The sequence below is a fragment of the Callorhinus ursinus genome, unplaced genomic scaffold (assembly GCF_003265705.2).
Source record: "Callorhinus ursinus isolate GAN/ISIS: 27379988/994484 unplaced genomic scaffold, GSC_fseal_2.0 scaffold16, whole genome shotgun sequence".
NCBI lineage: Eukaryota > Metazoa > Chordata > Mammalia > Carnivora > Otariidae > Callorhinus > Callorhinus ursinus.
Window position 1 is genome coordinate 17,739,026 of NW_027397078.1, and position 19,194 is coordinate 17,758,219.

Consider the following 19,194-nt stretch of genomic DNA (forward strand, 5'->3'; position numbering starts at 1 on the left):
TAAATAAATAAAATCTTTAGAAAAAAAATTTCTGTGGTGGTTTAGCAATTGGAGTAATTTTTCCAAAATCCATTTTAGGTGTTATTCTATCTTGTTAATATCTGCTTTTATGTTCATTATTTCTTTTTACTTTATTTAGAGTTTACTTTGCTTTTCTTATACAAAACATCTTAACAGGGGTAGTTAGGTATAAATTTGCAACCTTATTTCCTTCCTAACACATGGATTTAAAACTATCATTTCAAGGGATACAAACCATGAGAGACTCTGGACTCCGGGAAACAAACTGAGGGTTACAGAAGGGAGGGGGATGGGGGGATGGGGTAACTGGGAGATGGGTATTAAGGAGGGCACGTGACACTGGGTGTTATGTGCAACTAATGAATTGTTGAACCTTACATGAAAAACTAATGTTGTACTATATGCTAACTGAACATAATAAAACTTGAAAAACAAAACAAAAAATTATTTCACTTTCAAGTATTGCTTTACCTGAATCCCGGAATTTTTGGGGGGTAATATTTTCATTATTTCACATCATTTTCTAATTTCCATTGTTATGTCTTCTTTGATCTGTTGGTTATTTAAAATTGTATTTTTTAAGTTCTAGTAGTAAGAATTTTCTAAGTATGCATATTTTGTAATTGGTTTCTGTCTTAATCACATTTTCCTTAGAACTTCCTTTGAGTGACTTTAAGATTTCTTCAGATTTACTTTATGGTCAACCTGTTGTCATTTTCCTGCAATGTAAGTGCTTGACAAGTATATATTCTCTAGCTCTTGGATTCAGTGTTCTTTGTGTGCCCATTGGTGAAGTTTGTTAATTGTTTTGTATTTGTATCATTACAGATTTTTTGTCTTATTAACTACTCAGATTTTTTTTTTTAAAGATCTTATTTATTTATATGACAAAGAGTGAGAGAGACCAAGCAGAGGGAGAGGGATAGGGAGAAGCAGGCTTCCTGCTGAGCAGAGAGCCCGACTGGGGCTTCATCCCAGGACCCTGGGATCATGACCTGAGCTGAAGGCAGATGCTCAACCGACTGAGCCACCCAGGCGCCCCGAGAGAGATCTTTAAATCTGCCACTGTGATACTGACCTATGTCTGTTTCTCCTAGTAATTCTATCCATTTTACCTACGTATATAATTTGAGGCCATGTTACCAGTTGCATACAAATTTAGTTAATTATGTTCTGGTGAATTAAACACTTTGTTTTTGAAGTGACTTAAGTCTAGTGATGATTTCGCATGATATAATTTTCTATCCTTTTAGTCTTTTTTTTTTTAAGAGATTTTATTTATCCATTTTACAGAGAGAGAGAGTGCACACAAGCAGGGGGAGTGGGCAGAGAGAGAAGCAGCCTTCCTGCAGAGCAGGGAGCCTGACGTGGGGTTCGATCCCAGAACCCTGGGATCATGACCTGAGCTGAAGGCAGTTGCTTAACCAACTGAGCCACCCAGGTGCCCCTGTTTTTTTTTTTAATCCGATTTTATAATCTTTAATTTTTTGGAGAACATTTAATTGATTCACATTTAATATGATTACTGGTATTTTGGGATTACTTCCAGCATCACGTTTCTGTTTCACCTGTTAGATGTTTTCTTTGTTTCTTCCTTTATTTTGATTATTTTTTATGTCAGTTTTTCCATTATTGGTTCACATACCACATATTCACTTTAATGCTTTTTGTGATTATCCCAGCGCTTACAGCATGTATGTTTCACTTATCAAAGTCTAGTGTTAAGTGATACTTTTACTTTTCTCTTGGTTGAAGCAGGAATATTAAAACTCCTTAGTTCCATTTAACTACCTCCTGACATACATGCTGTTGTCCTGTAACTTCATATTCTGTATATTTTTTTAAAAGATTTTACTTATTTATTTGAAAGAAAGAGAGAATGAGAGAGAGCACATGAGAGGGGAGAGGGTCAGAGGGAGAAGCAGACTCCCTGCCGAGCAGGGAGCCCAATGCGGGACTCGATCCCGGGACTCCAGGATCATGACCTGAGCCGGAGGCAGTAGCTTAACCAGCTGAGGCACCCAGGCGCCCATCTGTATATATTTTTTTATAAAAATTATACACATTTAGTATATATAACTTAATGAGTTCAGAGGTAAGTTTCTGTATGTATCTTAAAAGTCCCCAAGACATTATTTTATACAGTGTTTTGTTAGGTTTTAAACTGCTTACTTAAACTTTCATGGTTCTTCATTCTTTTCTGCATCTCTGACCTTCTAATTTGGATCAGTTTTCTTTGGCTTTATGATCTTTTGGGTTTGCTGGAAGTTAATTCTGTTTTTATTTGTCTGAAAATGTATTTCATTTCCATTCTTTTTTTTTTTTTTAAAGATTTTATTTATTTGACAGAGACACAGAAAGAGAGGGAACACAAGCAGGGGGAGTGGGAGAGGGAGAAGCAGGCTTCCCGCCGAGTGGGGAGCCCGATGCAGGGCTCGATCCCAGGACCCTGGGATCATGACCTGAGCCGAAGGGGGCAGACGCTTAATGACTGAGCCACCCAGGTGCCCCTCGTTTCCATTCTTGATGGGTATTTTCTCTGCAGTGGAATACTAGGCAGTTGTTTTTCTTTCTGCTCCCTAGAGATTGTTTTAGCTTCCATGTTTGTTGTTGCAAATTAAGCTATCTTCGTGTTGTTAATTTGAAAGTAATTGCCTCCCCCCCCCATGCATTTAAGTTTTTCTTTGTTGATTGTGAGCTTGGAATTCATTGATAATTTTTTTTTTTAAATATTTAATTTATTTATTCACGAGAGACGGAGAGAGAGAGAGAGAGAGAAGCAGGCTCCCAAGGAGCAGGGAGCCCGATGCGGGACTCGATCCCAGGACCCTGGGATCATGACCTGAGCCGAAGGCAGACGCTTAACCATCTGAGCCACCCAGGCACCCCATTGATAATTTTTTTTAAGATTTTATTTATTTGAGAGAGAGCACAGGAGTGGGTGGAGGTACAGAGGGAGAGGAAGAAACAGACTCCCTGCCTAACAGGGAGCTTGACGCCGGGCTTGATCCCAGCACCCCGGGATCATGACCTGAGTGGAAGGCAGATGCTTAACTGACTGAACCACCCAGGGGCTCCCATTGAGAATCTTAAGTTTGTGGTTTGACTTCATATATCATTTTTGGAAAATTTCAGCTACTCAAATATTGCTTCTTCCTCACTGTTTTTTTCTCCTGGTAGTCCAATTAACTGTGTTGTAGGTAGACCTTCTACTTTTTCTTCCCGATCTGTCTTCTGATTTACTGTCTCAACCATCGGTCTGATTTACTATCTCACTGGCTTTTTAAACCTGTATATTGAATTCTTAATTTCGGTTTTTATATTTTTCAGTAACAGAATTACTTTTTATTTCTTTTAAAATCTGCTACATCACTTTTTATGGTATTTTAGTTCATTGCTAAGATCGAGGTGTAATTTAAAAATCTCTGTTCGGTAATTCCAGTATTTGTAGTCCCTATGAGTCACTTTTTGTTGTTTTGTTTGCTATTTCTATGGCTTTTGATCTTGTTCTCTTGTTTCCTCAAGTACCCAGTTCTCTCCAATTGTATGCTGGGCATTGGATTTGAAAAATTATTTTACAAATTATTTGAGACCAAGGATACCTTCCAGAAAGGATTTATTTTTATGGCATCTGCTTTTTTTTTTTTTTTTTTAAGAGAGAGAGAGAGGAGGGGCAGAGGGAGAGAATCTTAAGCAGGCTCCACGCCCAGTGCAGAGCCCAACAGAGGGCTCGATCTCACAACCCTGAGATCATGACCTGAGCCAAAATCAAGAGTTGGATGCTTAACCGCTTGAGCCACCCAAGTGCCCCATATTTTTGTGGCATCTGCTTGAGAGAATCCAGGATTACTTAGTCTCATCTCAACTTTCAAGATTTTTCTGGGCCAACCAGATGAATCAAGGCCAAATTGCATTCAGTGTATGGACTGATTCATTTCTGATTCACCCTTACTAATAAGGTGCTGCTCCTCAGATTCCTAACCTGAAGGTGGGAGAAGAGGATTTTCTTTCGTTCTTCTCAGCCTGTCAGATACAGTTTAACCTCCGTTTCTTCTGGATTGTTGGGCTAACTTCTCAGAATTTTCTGGTTCTCTAATCAGTCCAAAAGCACTATCCTGTTGGTTCTTCAATCCTTTACAAAAGTCATTTCTTATATTTTGTGCAGCTCTGTTTTTACATGTCTTTAGCAGAAAGGTTGGTTCAGATCACCTGATGTGCCATAAGCAAGAGAGGAGGTCCTTCTGTTGTCTCTTTATGGCAGAATATGATTTTGTCATGTTTCTCTAAGAGTTCAGACTCAGCCCCTAGTTCGCTAGTTTTCTTTTATGTAATTGTACGTGTAATTGTACTCACTTTGATACTTTTGTACATTTGTATTAAAAGGTTATATTCTGTGTGTGTGTGTGTGTGTGTGTGTGTGTGTGTGTAAATATAAAGTTTTACCAGAATACTCAGTGTTTTAAGTCTCTTCAATGTTGGGCAGTTTCTAGACCTTGACAATGGACACATTTGTTATATTTAAGTTTCAGCCAAAAATAGTGTCTGCAATGAGTCTCAGAACGTGGAATCCCTCTTCATTGCTATTGAAATTGGGGATGTGCGACATCAACTAATTTTTTTTAATGTGGAAAAGAATGCTTTCCTAGCTACACTTTTATCATTACATATGTCTTAGTTTATCTGTTTGTAGGTAAGATATATATCTGTCCTTTTGAAATAGAAAGAAAGATGCCGTTGTGCAGAGATTCCTTTTTGCTGTCCTATGAGAGCTCTCAAACAGCCTCATAAATTAATATAGTCCTTTACAAGTGAGAACCATTTTCCTTCTTTGTGTAGTTTCCATAATAGCCTTGTGAGGTGGTGTGATAGTTATGTGGTATTACACAAAGGATTAGGAAACAGGACCTAAGAGAAGTTAAGTGATTTGTCTGTGGCCCTACACCTGGTTAAGGACAATGACCACTAGAGCGTTTTTTCATCTCTTGTGACCTGTTAAAGCTTGCCTATAGATACTCACTGATTGCCCAGTTTTGTCATGTTATGCTTTTTTCTTTCTGTAAACTAAATGATAGGATGACTTCATGACTCGTCTTAAGGATTGAGACAGTTGGGAGATTACTCCTTCATATCCGATCCTCACTGACTTCCCCCCGCCCCGGCCATTTCTAGAACATGGTTCCACTAAGCTCTGGAATTTGCCAACTCCTTTGCCCTCTTGGAAAGCTTGCTTTGTCACTAGTCTTTTCTCTTTCCCTCATGTACAGTCAGTCCCTTTCCCTCTTTTTAGACATGTTTCAGTTTTTCCAGTTCTGAGAGATACCTTTTTTTTCCCTAACACATTTGCCATCCTTGTCATTTTTATGGTTAAAATCAAACTCTCTAACTCCTTTACTGGATATCTTCTGTAAGGCTTCTTATTCTCTAATCACTCTTGATTAAGATCCTAGTGAAAATCTTGTTTGCTCTGGGGGCTCCTGAGTGGCTCAGTCATTAAGCGTCTGCCTTCGGCTCAGGTCATGATCCCAGGGTCCTGGGATCGAGCCCTGCATCGGGCTCCCCGCTTGGTGGGAAGCCTGCTTCTCCCTCTCCCACTCCCCCTGCTTATATTCCCTCTCTTGCTGTGTCTCTCTCTGTCAAATAAATAAATAAAATCTTTAAAAAAAAAATCTTGTTTGCTCTGATCATGTGAATCTTAGGGAGAACAAAAAGCTTTTCTGCCTTGGACCCTTTTTGCAGTGTTAGAGTCAGTGCTTCACCTGAAGTATGGTGGTGCCTCTGCTTCTGCATGGTGCTCACATCTCATTTTCAGTGCCCTTGTTATGGTAACCTTGAACAGTTATATTAGGTCTGTGAATGTCAGATGTCCTTGTTTACTTGGAGTATACTCAGTCACATAGTGTTCGTTTACTACATATTAAAGGGTATAAGGATGTGGCCTCAAATTCAATATTACTCCATTTTTTTTCAAGAACTATTTTTTTATTATTATTTTTTAAAGATTTTATTTACTTATTTGAGAGAGAGAATGAGAGATAGAGAGCACGAGAGGGAAGAGGGTCAGAGGGAGAAGCAGACTCCCTGCTGAGCAGGGAGCCCGATGCGGGACTCGATCCCGGGACTCCAGGATCATGACCTGAGCCGAAGGCAGTTGCTTAACCAACTGAGCCACCCAGGCGCCCAAGAACTATTTTTTTAAATCCCTGTAAGGATTCTTTTCTTGAAAGCTCATTTATTAGTTTTGCCTCCTGTCCCACTGACAAATCTGTCATGCTCTGAAATGTTGATAGAGGGGCGCCTGGGTGGCTCAGGTGGTTAGGCATCAGACTCTTGCTTTCAGCTTAGGTCATGGTCCCAGGGTCGTGAGATTTGAGCCCCGTATGGGGCTCTGCACTCTGTGGGGAGTCTCCTCTCCCTCAGCCTCTGCCCTCTGTCCCTGTTTGGGTGCTTGCTCTCTCTCTTTCTCTCAGATCTTAAAAAAAATAAAATAAAATGTTGATAGAACTCTGACTGGTGCCATTATCTTTTGAATATCCTCATCAGAACATTTGCATTTTTTCCCTTCCTTTTTAAAACTCCTGTATCTATTTTGTTGTCTGCTTTTTCTTCAGTAAACTTGATTTACCTGAACCCATCTCTCCCTTCTCTGAACTGTGTGTTACTAGGGTATGCAGTATGTTCTTTTTCACCAGCTCAAGTGGAAGCTTTAAAACAGGGCATGGGCTTCACAGTCTTCCTTTATCACTTATTGCAGAACATTGCATATAATAACTTTTCATTAAATACGTAGATTAATATGTGTAATATAATCAGTTATAAATGATAATGTGATAATTATAATTAATAGGATTACAATTTTAATATTAAACTGATAGTTAAATTGAACAGTGTTGGCTTTTTAAGGATTTTCTCTCTGGACTGCCTTAAGAAGCCTTGTAGTAGTTTTATATCCCCAGCTTCTTTTTCTGCAGTCTCTGTACAAAATAATGAAAATGATCAACTTTTAAATGTTAATTTGAATTCATTGATGTTTTCTCCTTAAAGGACTCCGCAGTTACTCCTAGTTGATTGCTTTTTATTTTTGCCTTTTTATTTGTGAACATTTCGAAATGTACACAAACTATGTTTAGTGAACCTCTGTGCTGAGGTCATCAACATTTCACCATACTTGTTTCCTCTTCCCCCAGCCCACTAGTTTGCTGAGAATTTATAGCATATCTTTTTTTTTTTAAGATTTTATTTATTTATTTGACAGCGAGAGAGGGAACACAAGCAGGGGGAGTGGGAGAGGGAGAAGCAGGCCTCCCGCGGAGCAGGGAGCCAGATGCGGCTCGATCCCAGGATCCTGGGATCATGACCTGAGGCGAAGGCAGACGCTTAACGACTGAGGCACCCAGGTGCCCCTATAGCATATCTAAGACATTGTTTTATTCCTAAGTAATATGTCTCTAAAATAGCACCTTTTCTTGCATTACTGCAATAATGCATTATCATATACAACACACCTGATAATGATTTCTTAATAGCTGATATATTTTGTCCATGTTCAAGTTTCCCTGGTTCTCTAAAAATTTTTTTTATATAGTTTGATTTGTCAGAGGGCTCAGGTGATAACATCCTGATCCCTTCATGAAGCCCCACTTTTTACCTAATTCTTTTACTAGCCATTGATTACCAATGCGTGGATTAGTTATTTAATTAAAAATTAAAAAATTGAGGGGCGCCTGGATGGCTGAGTTGGTAGAGCATGTGACTCTTGATCTTGGGGTTATGTGTTCAAGTCCCACGTAGGGCATAGGGTTTACTTATTAATAGATAAATAAATAAATAAAAGTAGTGATTGTTCTAGTTTGGTCACTTCTGCCATTATTAGCTGTAATCTTTCTCTGTAGAAGAATTTTTCCTCATTCAGTAGGGCTACTTGGTTAACCTAAAATACCTCGTCAGTTCTTGAGTTGTTAATAACTCCTTTTGGGGAACTGAAGACTGCTTTCTTCTTTTTTAAATTGATGTATAAGTAGTGTACAATGTTACATTAGTTTCAGGTGTCCAATACACTGATTCAACAATTCTGTGTATTACTCAGTGCTCACCACAAGTGTAGTTACCATCTGTCACCAAACATCATTACAGTATTACCATATTCCCTATGTTACTTTTCATTTCAGTGACTTATTTTTTTTTTTAAGATTTTATTTATTTAATTGAGAGAGAGAGAATGAGAGATAGAGAGCACGAGAGGGAGGGGGGTCAGAGGGAGAAGCAGACTCCCTGCTGAGCAGGGAGCCCGATGTGGGACTCGATCCCGGGACTCCAGGATCATGACCTGAGCCGAAGGCAGTCGCTTAACCAACTGAGCCACCCAGGCGCCCCAGTGACTTATTTTATAACTAGAAGTTTGCACATCTTACTCCCCTTTGTCTGTTTCACCCATTCCCCCCACCCACCTCCCCTATGGCAACCATCAGTTTGTTCTCTGCATTTGAGTGTTTTATTGTTTGTTTTGCTTTTTAGATTCTACATGTAAGTGAAATCATACGGTATTTGTCTTTCTCTGATTTATTTCACTTAGCACAATACCTTCTAGGTCCCATCCATGTTGTCTCAAATGGCAAGATACCATTTATTTTAAAATATTTTTTAAAAAAATTTATTTATTTGACAGAGAGAGACACAGGGAGGGAACACAAGCGGGGTGAGTGGGAGAGGGAGAAGCAGGCCTCCCGCGGAGCAGGGAGCCCGATGTGGGGCTCCATCCCAGGACCCTGGGATCATGACCTGAGCCAAAGGCAGACGCTTAACAACTGAGCCACCCAGGCACCCCGGCAAGATACCATTTCTTATGATTGAATAATACTCGATCATACACACACACGCACGCATACACACACACACATACATGCTATATCTTCTTCATTTGTTCATTCATCTACAGATGGACAGTTGAGTTGCTTCCATATCTTGGCTATTGTAAATAATGCCGCAGTAAACATAAGGGTGCATGTATTTTTTCGAATTAATGTTTTCATTTTCTTTGGGTAAGTACCCAGTAGTGGAATTTCTATTTTTAATTTTTTGGGGAACCTCCATACTGTTTTCCACCGTGCCTATACCCATTTACCTTTCCACCAACAGTGAATGAAGATTCCCTTTTCTCTACATCCTTCCCAACACTTATTTCTTGTCTTTTTGATAATAGCTATTCTGACAGGTTTAAGGTGGTATCTCATTGTGATTTGCATTTCCCTGATCACTGAGAATCTTTTTATGTGTCGGCCATTTGTATGTCTTCTTTGGAAAAATGTCCATTCAGGTCTTCTCATTTTTTAATCAGATTATTTCAGGGTTTTTTTGGCCTTGAGTTGTTAGAAGTTCTTTTTATATTTTGGATATTAGCCCCTTATCAGTAAATATCATTTGCAAGTATCTTTTCCCATTCAGTAGGTTGCCTTTTCATTTTGTTAATGCTTTTCTTTGTTGTGTAAAAGTTTTTTATTTTGGTGTAGTTCCAATAGTTTAATTATGCTTTTGTTTCCCTTGCCTGGGGGACATATGTAGAAAAATGTTGCTAAGGCTGATGTCAAAGAAATTACTAGCTATGTTTTCTTCGAGGAGTTTTGTATTTTCAGGTCTTACATTTAGGTCTTCAATCCATTTTGAGTTTATTTTTGTGTATGGTGTAAGAAAGTGGTCCATTTTCGTTGTTTAGCATGTAGCTGTTCAGTTTTCCCAGCACCATTTAGAGAGACTCCTTTCCCCATTGTATACCCATGCCTCCTTTGTCATGGCTTAATTGACTAAGTGTGGGTTTATTTCTGGGCTCTCTATTCTGTTTCTTTGATCTATGTGTCTGTTTTTGTGCCAGTACCATAGTGTTATTACAGCTTTATAGTATGTCCTGATATCTGGGATTGTAATACCTCCAGCTTTGTTCTTTCTCAAGATTGCTTTGGCTATTCAGAGTCTTTTGTGGCTCCATAGAGATTTTATTATTATTTGTTCTAGTTCTTTGAAAAGCACTCCTGGTGTTTCAGTAGGGATTACACTGAATGTATAGATTTCTTAGGGTATTATGGATATTTAAAAAATATTCTAATCCATCAGTACAAAGTATCCTTCCATTTGTGTCTCTTCAGTTTCTTTCATTGGTGTTTTATAGTTTTCAGAGTATAGGTCTTTCACCTTCTTGGTTAAGTTTATTCCTAGATGTTTTATTCTCTTTGGTGCAATTGTAAATGGAATTATTTTTATTTCTGTTTCTACTACTTCATTATTAGTGTATAGAAATGCAACAGATTTCTGTATATTAATTTTATATCCTGCAATTTACTGATTCATTTATCAATTCTAATAATTTTTTGGTGGAGCCTTTAGGGTTTTTTCTATATAGTATCATGTCATCTGCAGATAGTTTTACTTTTTCCCTACCACTTTGGTGCCTTTTTTTTTTTTTCTTTTGTCTGATTGCTCTGACTAGGACTTCCAGGTCTATGTTGAGCAAAAGTGTTGAGCGTGGACATCCTTGTCTTGTTCCTGATCTTAGAGGAAAAGCTCTCACTTTTTTGTCATTGAGTATGCTGTTAGCTGTGGGTTTTTATATATGGCTTTTATTGTACTGAGGTATGTTCTCTCATCCTACTTTGTTGGGAGTGTTTATTGTGGGTGGATGTTGTACTCTGTCAAGTGCTTTTTCTGCATCTGTTGAGATGATCATAAGGTTTTTATCCTTTCTCTTGGTTATTTGATGTATCTCATTGATTTGTGAATATTGTAGCACCTTTGCATCCCTGGAATAAATCCTACTGATCACAGTGAATGATTCTTTTAATGTAATAATGAATTTGGTTTGCTCATATTTTGTTGAGGATTTTTGCATCTGTGTTCATCAGGGATATTGCTCTCTAATTTTCTTATTGTATTATCTTTGTCTGGTTTTGGTATCAGAGTAATGCTGGTGTCATAGAATGATTATGGAAGTTTTCCTTCACTATTTTTTGGAATACTTTGTGCAGGATAGGTATTAACTCTTTAAATGTTTGGTAGAATTCACCTGTGAAGCTGTCTGGTCCTAGACTTGTTTTTTGTAAGTTTTTTGATTACTAATTCAGTTTTATTGCAACTATAGTAATCATTCTGTTCAAATATTCTATTTCTTCCTGATTTCAGTTTTGGAAGATTATACGTTTCTAGGAATTTAGCCATCTCTTCTAGGTTGTCCATTTTCATGCTGCATAGTTTTGATGGTAGTCTCTTACAGTCCTTTGTGTTTTTGTGGTGTCAGTTGTTACTTCTCTTTCATTTCTGATTTTATTGATTTGAGCTCTCTTTTCTTTTTCTTGATGAATCTGGCTAAAGATTTATCAATTTTATCTTTTTCAAGAACCAGCTCCTGGTTTCATTGATCTTTTTTTATTGTAATTTTAGTCTCTATGTCATTTATTTTTCCTGTAACCTTTATTTACTACTTTCTACTAGTTTTGGGCCTTGTTTTTTTCTAGCTTTCTTAGGAGTAAGGTTAGGTTGTTTATCTGACATTTTTCTCATTTCTTCAGGAAGGCTTGTATTGCTATAAACTTCCCTCTTAGAAGTGCTTTTACTGCATCCCAGAGATTTTGGACCAGAATGTTTTCATCTTCATATGTCTCCATGTATTTTTTGATTTCCCATTTGATTTCTTGGTTGACCCGTTTTTTAGTAGCATGTTGTTTAGCCTACATGTATTTGTGTTTTTCTAGACTTTTTTCTTGTAATTCATTTGTAGTTTCATACTGTTTTTGTCAGAAAAGATGGTTGATGTGTTTTCAGTTTTCTTGAAATTATTGAGACTTGTTTTGTGGCCTTACATGATATCTTCTGGAAAATGTTCCATGTGCACTTAAAAAGAATGTTATTCTGTTGTTTTTGGATGGAATGGTCTGTGTATATCTGTTAGGTCCATCTGGTCTAATGTGCCGTTTAAAGCCATTCTTTCCTTTTCATTTTCTGTCTGAATGAACTATCTGTTGATATAAGTGGGGTGTTAAAGTCTGCTACTATTATTTTGTTACTGTCCGTTTCTCCCTTTCTGTCTGTTAATAATTGTTTTGTGTATTTTGGTGCACCTATGTTGGGTGCAAAGATGCGTACAATTGTTATATCCTCTTATTGCATTGTTTCCTTTATCATTATGTAGTGCCCTTCTTTGTCTTTTGCTACAGTCTTAAAGTCTGTTTTGTCTGCTGTAGGTATTGCTAGTCTGGCTTTTGCACACAGTAAGCTTTTTTTTTTTTTTTTTTTTTTTTAATTGGCTCTGGAGCCCAACACAGGGCCTGAACCCACAGCCCGAGCTCAAGACCTGATCTGAGATCACGAGTCAGGTGGTTAACCGACTGAGCCACCCAGGTGCCCCTGCTACCCTGGCTTTTTTTTTCCTCGCTTGATTTGTATGATAAATGCTTTTCCATCCCTTCACTTTCAGTCTGCATGTGTCTTTAGTTCTAAAGTGACTCTCGGGCGCCTGGGTGGCTCAGATGGTTAAGTGTCTGCCTTCGGCTCAGGTCGTGATCCCAGGGTCCTGGGATCGAGTCCCGCATCAGGCTCCCTGCTAGGCGGGGAGCCTGCTTCTCCCTCTGCCTCTGCCTCTCTCTCTCTCTCTCTCTCTCTGACTTTCATGAATAAATAAATAAAACATTTAAAAAAAAATAAAGTGACTCTCTTGTAGACCGTATATAGATGGATCCTGTTTTTTTAATTCATTGAGTGACCCTGTATCTTTTTTTTTTAAATTAAGTAGGCCTCACACCCAGTATAAGGCTTGAACTCATGACCCTGAAATCAAGAGTTACATGCTGTACTGATAGCCAGCCAGGCACCCCTTAACCTTGTATCTTTTTATTGGAGCTTTAGGCCATTTACATTTAAAGTAATTATTGAGGGGCGCCTGGGTGGCTCAGTTGGTTGAGCGACTGCCTTCGGCTCAGGTCATGATCCTGGAGTCCCAGGATCGAGTCCCGCATCGGGCTTCCTGCTCAGCAGGGAGTCTGCTTCTCCCTCTGACCCTCTTCCCTCTCGTGCTTTCTATATCTCATTGCCTCTCTCTCTCAAATAAATAAATAAAATCTTTAAAAAAAATAATTATTGATAGGTATGTACTTATTTCTGCTTTCCTCTTTATATAAGGCTATTATTTCACTGAGGCTTATGATCAAGTATTTTTCTTTTTTCATGTTTTTGAGTGATAGATGAATGACTCTGTGAGTTGGGTTATGGGGAGGGCCTCCCATTCTTCAGTGAGCAGTTGTAATTCTATTGAGAAGGTATAGCAGGTGACAAAGAACCATATACCCTCTTTGCTGTTGGGCTTTGCAGTGAGGGTGTGGTGCTCATTTGGGGTGTGGAAACCTAAAAAATTCCTTTACTTTACCAGAGAATAACTTAGACTTGGTATGGAATCATTTAAATTTTAAGACCTATGGCTCTTAAAGAGCCTGAAACCCATTACTTTTTTTTTTTTTAAGATTTTACTTATTTATTTATTTAACAGAGATAGCACAAGTAGGCAGAGCGGCAGACAGAGGGAGAGGGAGAAGCAGGCTCTCCGCTGAGCAGGGAGCCCGATGCGGGGCTCGATCCCAGGACCCCGGGATCATGACCCGAGCCGAAGGCAGCCGCTTAACCGACTGAGCCACCCAGGTGCCCCCAAACCCATTAAATTTTAATGGCTAGTATAAATGGGGAGCTGTAGGGATCCCTGATGGTTTGCCAGGAATGCAGTTAAAGTTCCTCTTGCTAGCTTTTTGTGAAGAGAAACGTCAGAAAAGCTTTGCCCTAACCCTAACTCTCTGCTGTTGCCGGCTCTCCCTTAGGTACTGGAAATGACTTAGTGGGAAGGGGAACACGGTGACTGATACAGTCAGGTGAACTTTCTTTTAGTATTGTTGGAACGTCAACTTTATTCTCTGGAATTTCAGGTAGTAAAGCAGTACGAACAGCTGCTTTCTCTTTCATGACCTTACATTTATTTGCTGTATAACTTGCTCGTGCTCTTTTCTTTAAACCTTTCATAGTTGAAATCTTACCTGTTGGGTCTTTCATTTTTTTAGGATAGTGTCTGCAGCCTTCTCTCAAGTTTTTCACCGTGAATTGTTGTGTGTCAAACTGGACAAGGTATCTTAGTTGAAGCTTCATCATTTGAAAAATTGGAGGTAAGGAGTGTGTATCTATATATATATCTTTATTTCCGTAGTTATTAGAACAACGACCTTTTTTGAAACCTGTATTGCTGTTAACGTGTTTGTTTATCTTGCCCCCTCACTCCCATCCCTTTCGTGCATTGAATAGCAAGGATGAGAAAATAGAAGATGTCCAGGTAACCTCAGACGTCCAGGCCCTAATTCAGGACCCTAAGGAGGTCTTTGTAGATTTCATTGTTTTAATTAGAAACCTCAACAGCCAACGGAAGGGTAATTTAGCAGTTGATTTTGAGTTAAAGGGGCAAATCCCACCCAGGTTCCAGACACCCAGTGGTTGTGGCTGGAGCTCAGTAGAGCTTCAAAGACCTGCCCTCAGGAGTAACTGAGTGTGATGTGTGCATATGCTGATCTTCCAACTTCCTAGTTTTTATTGTAATTTTTCTTACAGGTCTGTGTTCAACAACCGAGTTGTATAGATGATAAATCTAGTATTATAAACAAATACGGGTATAATTTTTTAAAGTATTGTAGCATCATTCTTGCTTTGAGCCATTGATCTGTTTCAAGAAAGACTGTATAATAATATCACCTTTGATTTCTATCTAGATAGTTTGTTTTTCCACCTTATACAAACGTTCCCACTCTTTTAAAACATCTGTTTCCTAGTATAAGAACGTGTGGGTGTGTGTTGTGAATTAAACACTGGACAAGATGTTATGAGGCCTGTTTTTATAAATTTAGCTTTTTTAGCAAATTTAAAAATCCCTGTGGCCTTCAGTTACCTTCTTGTGTAAAACAAGGGGATTGTACTGAGGTTGGATTCAGGGTTTCTCAACCTTGGCACTATTGACATTTGGGGCCAGATAATTCTTTGGTTTCAGGGGCTGTCCTGTGCCTGTAGGATGTTGAGCAGTGTCCTTGGCCTCTGCCTACCAAATGCCAGTAGCATCTCTCTCCACTATGACAACTAAAATTGTCTCCAGACATTTTCAAATGTGCCTTTTTGGGCAAAATCATCCCCACTTGGGAGCCACTTGGTTACATGATGTGTAGAGTTCCTTCCAACTTTCTATTTCTATTGTTTTTATTTCAAAAAATCCTGTTCTTTGCAACCTAGCTTAAATGTCATCTCTTCAATGAAGCTTTCCTTCATGCTCTTTTTCCTTGTCTTACTTTAATTGTTTCTGTATCTGACAACTTATAGGACTTAATCCCACTCTACTCTGTCATTGTGTTTCTTTGAGGGCATGGGTCTTCTCTGCCTCTAAGCTGTGTGCTCAGATTTTGTTAAATGAATGAACAGTGGATTTGGGAGGATTATCAGGTTTGTCATTGTTAAATAAATGATTATAAATGATATTTTTGTTCATCTTTCCTACCTTTCCAGTAGGAAATTCCCACAGTTTGTGATCTTGAATTTCTGGGTTTAGGAAACTGATTACTTAAAAAAAATCTTTTTAGATGGCAGGAAGCTCCCGTAGTATGTGAGGGAGCCACACAGAACACATCGAGGCTGCATTTGAGAAAGATAAAGTCACACAAAAATTCATAACATAAAGAGATGTTTTGGCTTTTATATCCAGATGTTTCTCAGCTCCATTTGGTTAGAAAGCTGCCATCTATTCAGATAAAAGTAAAATGGAAAGGTAGTAAATATTCTTTCTTACATAACCTATAATACCTCACTATATTGTAAGTCAGTATTTCTCATAGCAACCCACAGTAAAACAAAAAAATAAAAAACAACACATTTAAATCATGATTTAATACATATCCACACCTCAAACAAGTTTTTTGAACCACTGTTGACCATTACTGCGTATAAAGCACTCTGATACTTTCTATGACATTTCTTTTTTTTCTTAAATACTTGTCATCACCCAATAAATTTATTACACAATTCACTAATAGGCCACAACTTACCATTTGAAAAACACCATTCTAAGTAATCTCTTTAATAAAATGTGGATATGATCTGCCTCTAGCATGTGTTACCAGTCAGTTGTCCTGTCTTTCTTTTTAAATAATGCCATTTAAGAATTGACCTAATGAAGACCTTGGAGGGAGGGACGGCAGGCCAAGAGAGCGGCACCCGGGTCCAGTGCTGAGCCTGAGCCCGCCGGACGGGAGGCAGCCCAGCCGCAGCCTCGACCTTGGCCCTGCCAGCATGGCTGGCTGGACTGTGTGGACTGAGACCTAGAGCTGGGGTAAGGATGACATCAAGAAAGGGATGGCAACCATCGAGAAGGTCTGGAGATGGGAGAGGTCCTGGGTGACTTTGGGCGACACTTCCCTTCATATCTTCAAGTGGGTGCTAGTGGTGGATCCCCAGGAGGAAGAGCGACAGAGGGCAGCTGGGCAGGTGGGGGTGCAGAGAAATCCTCAGGCCTAGAGTGGCAGGGCAGGGGCACCAGTCCCCGGGCGCAGGGTGACCCTCCTCATCCTGCTGGATGCCCCTGAGAACCATAATCAGTTTCCATTCGGGAGGCTCCCTGCACAAGGGCACTAAGCCCAGCCCTGGGGACATCTGCCAGCCCAGCTGCCCTTTGTCACTTGCCAGACCACCAGAAGGGGTCCCAGAGGATGCTCGGCCCCCGTGGCTGGGCTAAAGAGAGCAATCCCAGGAGCATTACTGCAGGCAGCACTGATGAACCCCAGTGCTGACCAAGGAGGATTCTGTTCCGGAATTGCTGGAGGCTGAGGCCTTTGGAGTTTACCCTGTCTTTGAGCTAGTGCCGCCTGTCCCCAGGGCAGGCCACGGTGACTCAGAGGGCACCCCCTCCCCCTACTCAAGCACATCTGCCCAAATGCCCCTGACCCCTGAGAAGCCGGCCTGTCTGTCCTGTCGCCTGAGAAGCCCCTTTGGCTTTTTACAAATAAACACCCTTTTGTTTAAAAAAAAAAACAAACAAAAAAAACCCTTGAAACACCTTGATTCCCAATTAATGTAAAATCCTGTATTTTGTCATTTATCCTAAGTATTTAGTGTACACAAGGCACTGTTGGTTTTTTGTTCTCAAGATTTACAGTGATAATACCTAGAGGAGAAGAAAAAATTAAAAAACATTATTTTAGGTGCTCATAGTGGTAATAAAGGCATGACTTTTTGGGCATTTAGGAAGGGGAGAAAGCTGGTGATTTAGGTCACTGGGAGAGAGTTAGCATGAATGTGGGGTAGATTTTGCATTGTCATATCAGAGATCTGAAAAAGCTATTACATGTGGTAGAAAACAGCATTCATGTAGGTGCCCAGGACTTTTGCTCATTTTTTGGGTAATGTTTAAGATAAAGTAATTGAGAAATTAAAAAATAAAAAAAAATATGGTAAAGTGCTGAAAATATACAGATAAACAGGGTATGTTAACTCCTGTGGTTATCAAATCCAAAGTTGACATTGGATTATTAGGTTTACTGGGATGAAGGTATGGTAGTTCCCCCCCCCTTTATCCATAGGGAATACGTTCGAAGATACCCAGTGGATCCCCCAAACTGCAGATAGTACCAAACCCCATAATACTATGTTTTGTTTTGTTTTTAAGATTTTATTTATTTATTTGACAGAGACAGCGAGAGAGGGAACACAATCGGGGGAGCCGGAGAGGGAGAAGCAGACTGCCCGCTGAGCAGGGAGTCCAACGCGAGGCTTGATCCCAGGACACCGGGATCATGACCTGAGCCGAAGGCACACATTTAATGCCTGAGCCACCCAGGCGTCCCTACTCTGTTTTTTTCTGTATATAATCTGTGATAAAGTTTGTAAAGTAGGGACAGGAAGAGATTAATAGTCATAAAATGGAATATTTATGACCGTATACTGTGATGAAAGTTATGTGAATGTGGCGTCTCTCTTAAAATAGCTTATTTTGGGGCGCCTGGGTGGCTCAGTTGGTTAAGCGACTGCCTTCAGCTCAAGTCGTGATCCTGGAGTCCCGGGATCGAGTCCCGCATCAGGCTTCCTGCTTAGCGGTGAGTCTGCTTCTCCCTCTGACCTCTCCCCTCTCGTGCTCTCTCTCATTTTCTCTCTCTCTCTCAAATAAATAAATAAAATCTTAAAAAGAAATAGCTTATTTTAGGGGTGCCTGTGTGGCTCAGTCAGTGAAGCGTCTGCCTTCGGCTCAGGTCATGGTCCTGGGGTCCTGGGATCGAGCCCCGCGTCGGGCTCCCTGCCCAACCAGGAGCCTGCTTCTCTTTCTTCCCCTCTCTCCTGCTCTTGCTCTCTCTCTCTCTCTCTCTCTCTGAAATAAATAAATAAAATATTTTAAAAAAGCTTATTGTACTGTACTCACCCTTCTTATGATGATGTGAGATGATAAAATGCCTATTGATCTACAGTGGGATGAGTGGCATAGGCACTGTGACATAGCGTTAGGTCACTGTTGATCTTCTGATGCTATGTTGAAAGGTGAATCCTCTGCTTCTGACTGCAGTTGACCACAGGTAACTGAAACTGCAGGAGGCGAAACCACGTGTAAGAGGGGACTATTGTAGTTTCTGAATGATGGGGAGAGAGAGTGCTCATCTGTCAAAATAAGCCAGTCAGGTTACTGTTCTTTATATAAATTGCTCTTCATGGAACAGAAATGGGTTATATTACAGTTAGCATTTTTTAAAAAAAGATACTTATTATTTTGGCCGTACAATTTAAAGTTTCCTACATGCTTGCAGGGCCTGGGCTTCATCCTTTTTTCTATAAATAGATGGGGGCTCAGGATGCTACGTCACAACCAGGTGTGCTACAAAAGCCTTAAGAAAACAAATCGTGGGTTATTTTTTTATTTTTCTGGACTGCTTTTCTGTCTTCTTGGGATAATGTAGAATTTAGTTACTGTAGAAAATACTTGTGATCTAAAAGAAAAGAAGATGATTTAGCTTGTGATGATACTTGGGAAGGAACCACCTGCCCTAAAAGTGTGGTATAGCATCCTGTGTGCTGTTACCTAAAAGCACCAGAAGTCTTGAGTTTTTGTCATGTTTCCATACTGAGTTAGGAAGTTAGCAAAAGGAT

General features: G+C 39.6%; 1 protein-coding gene and 1 pseudogene across 8 annotated transcripts in view; both read left to right on the plus strand.

Annotated features, from left to right (window-relative positions):
• TAB3 (TGF-beta activated kinase 1 (MAP3K7) binding protein 3) overlaps nt 1–19,194 on the plus strand; it is an 88,143-nt gene that overhangs the window by 17,869 nt on the left and 51,080 nt on the right. For 6 of the 8 annotated variants that reach the window (XR_012381037.1, XM_073901942.1, XM_073901940.1 and 3 more), the window contains exon 2: nt 14,100–14,201. The gene's annotated coding sequence lies outside the window, so the exon portion shown is untranslated. Of the gene's footprint in view, nt 1–14,099; nt 14,202–16,270; nt 16,397–19,194 lie in introns of those variants that run through there. The other 2 variants (XM_073901941.1, XM_025857558.2) reach the window with 1 other exon arrangement.
• LOC112812674 (B-cell CLL/lymphoma 7 protein family member C pseudogene) lies at nt 16,357–17,317 on the plus strand (annotated as a pseudogene).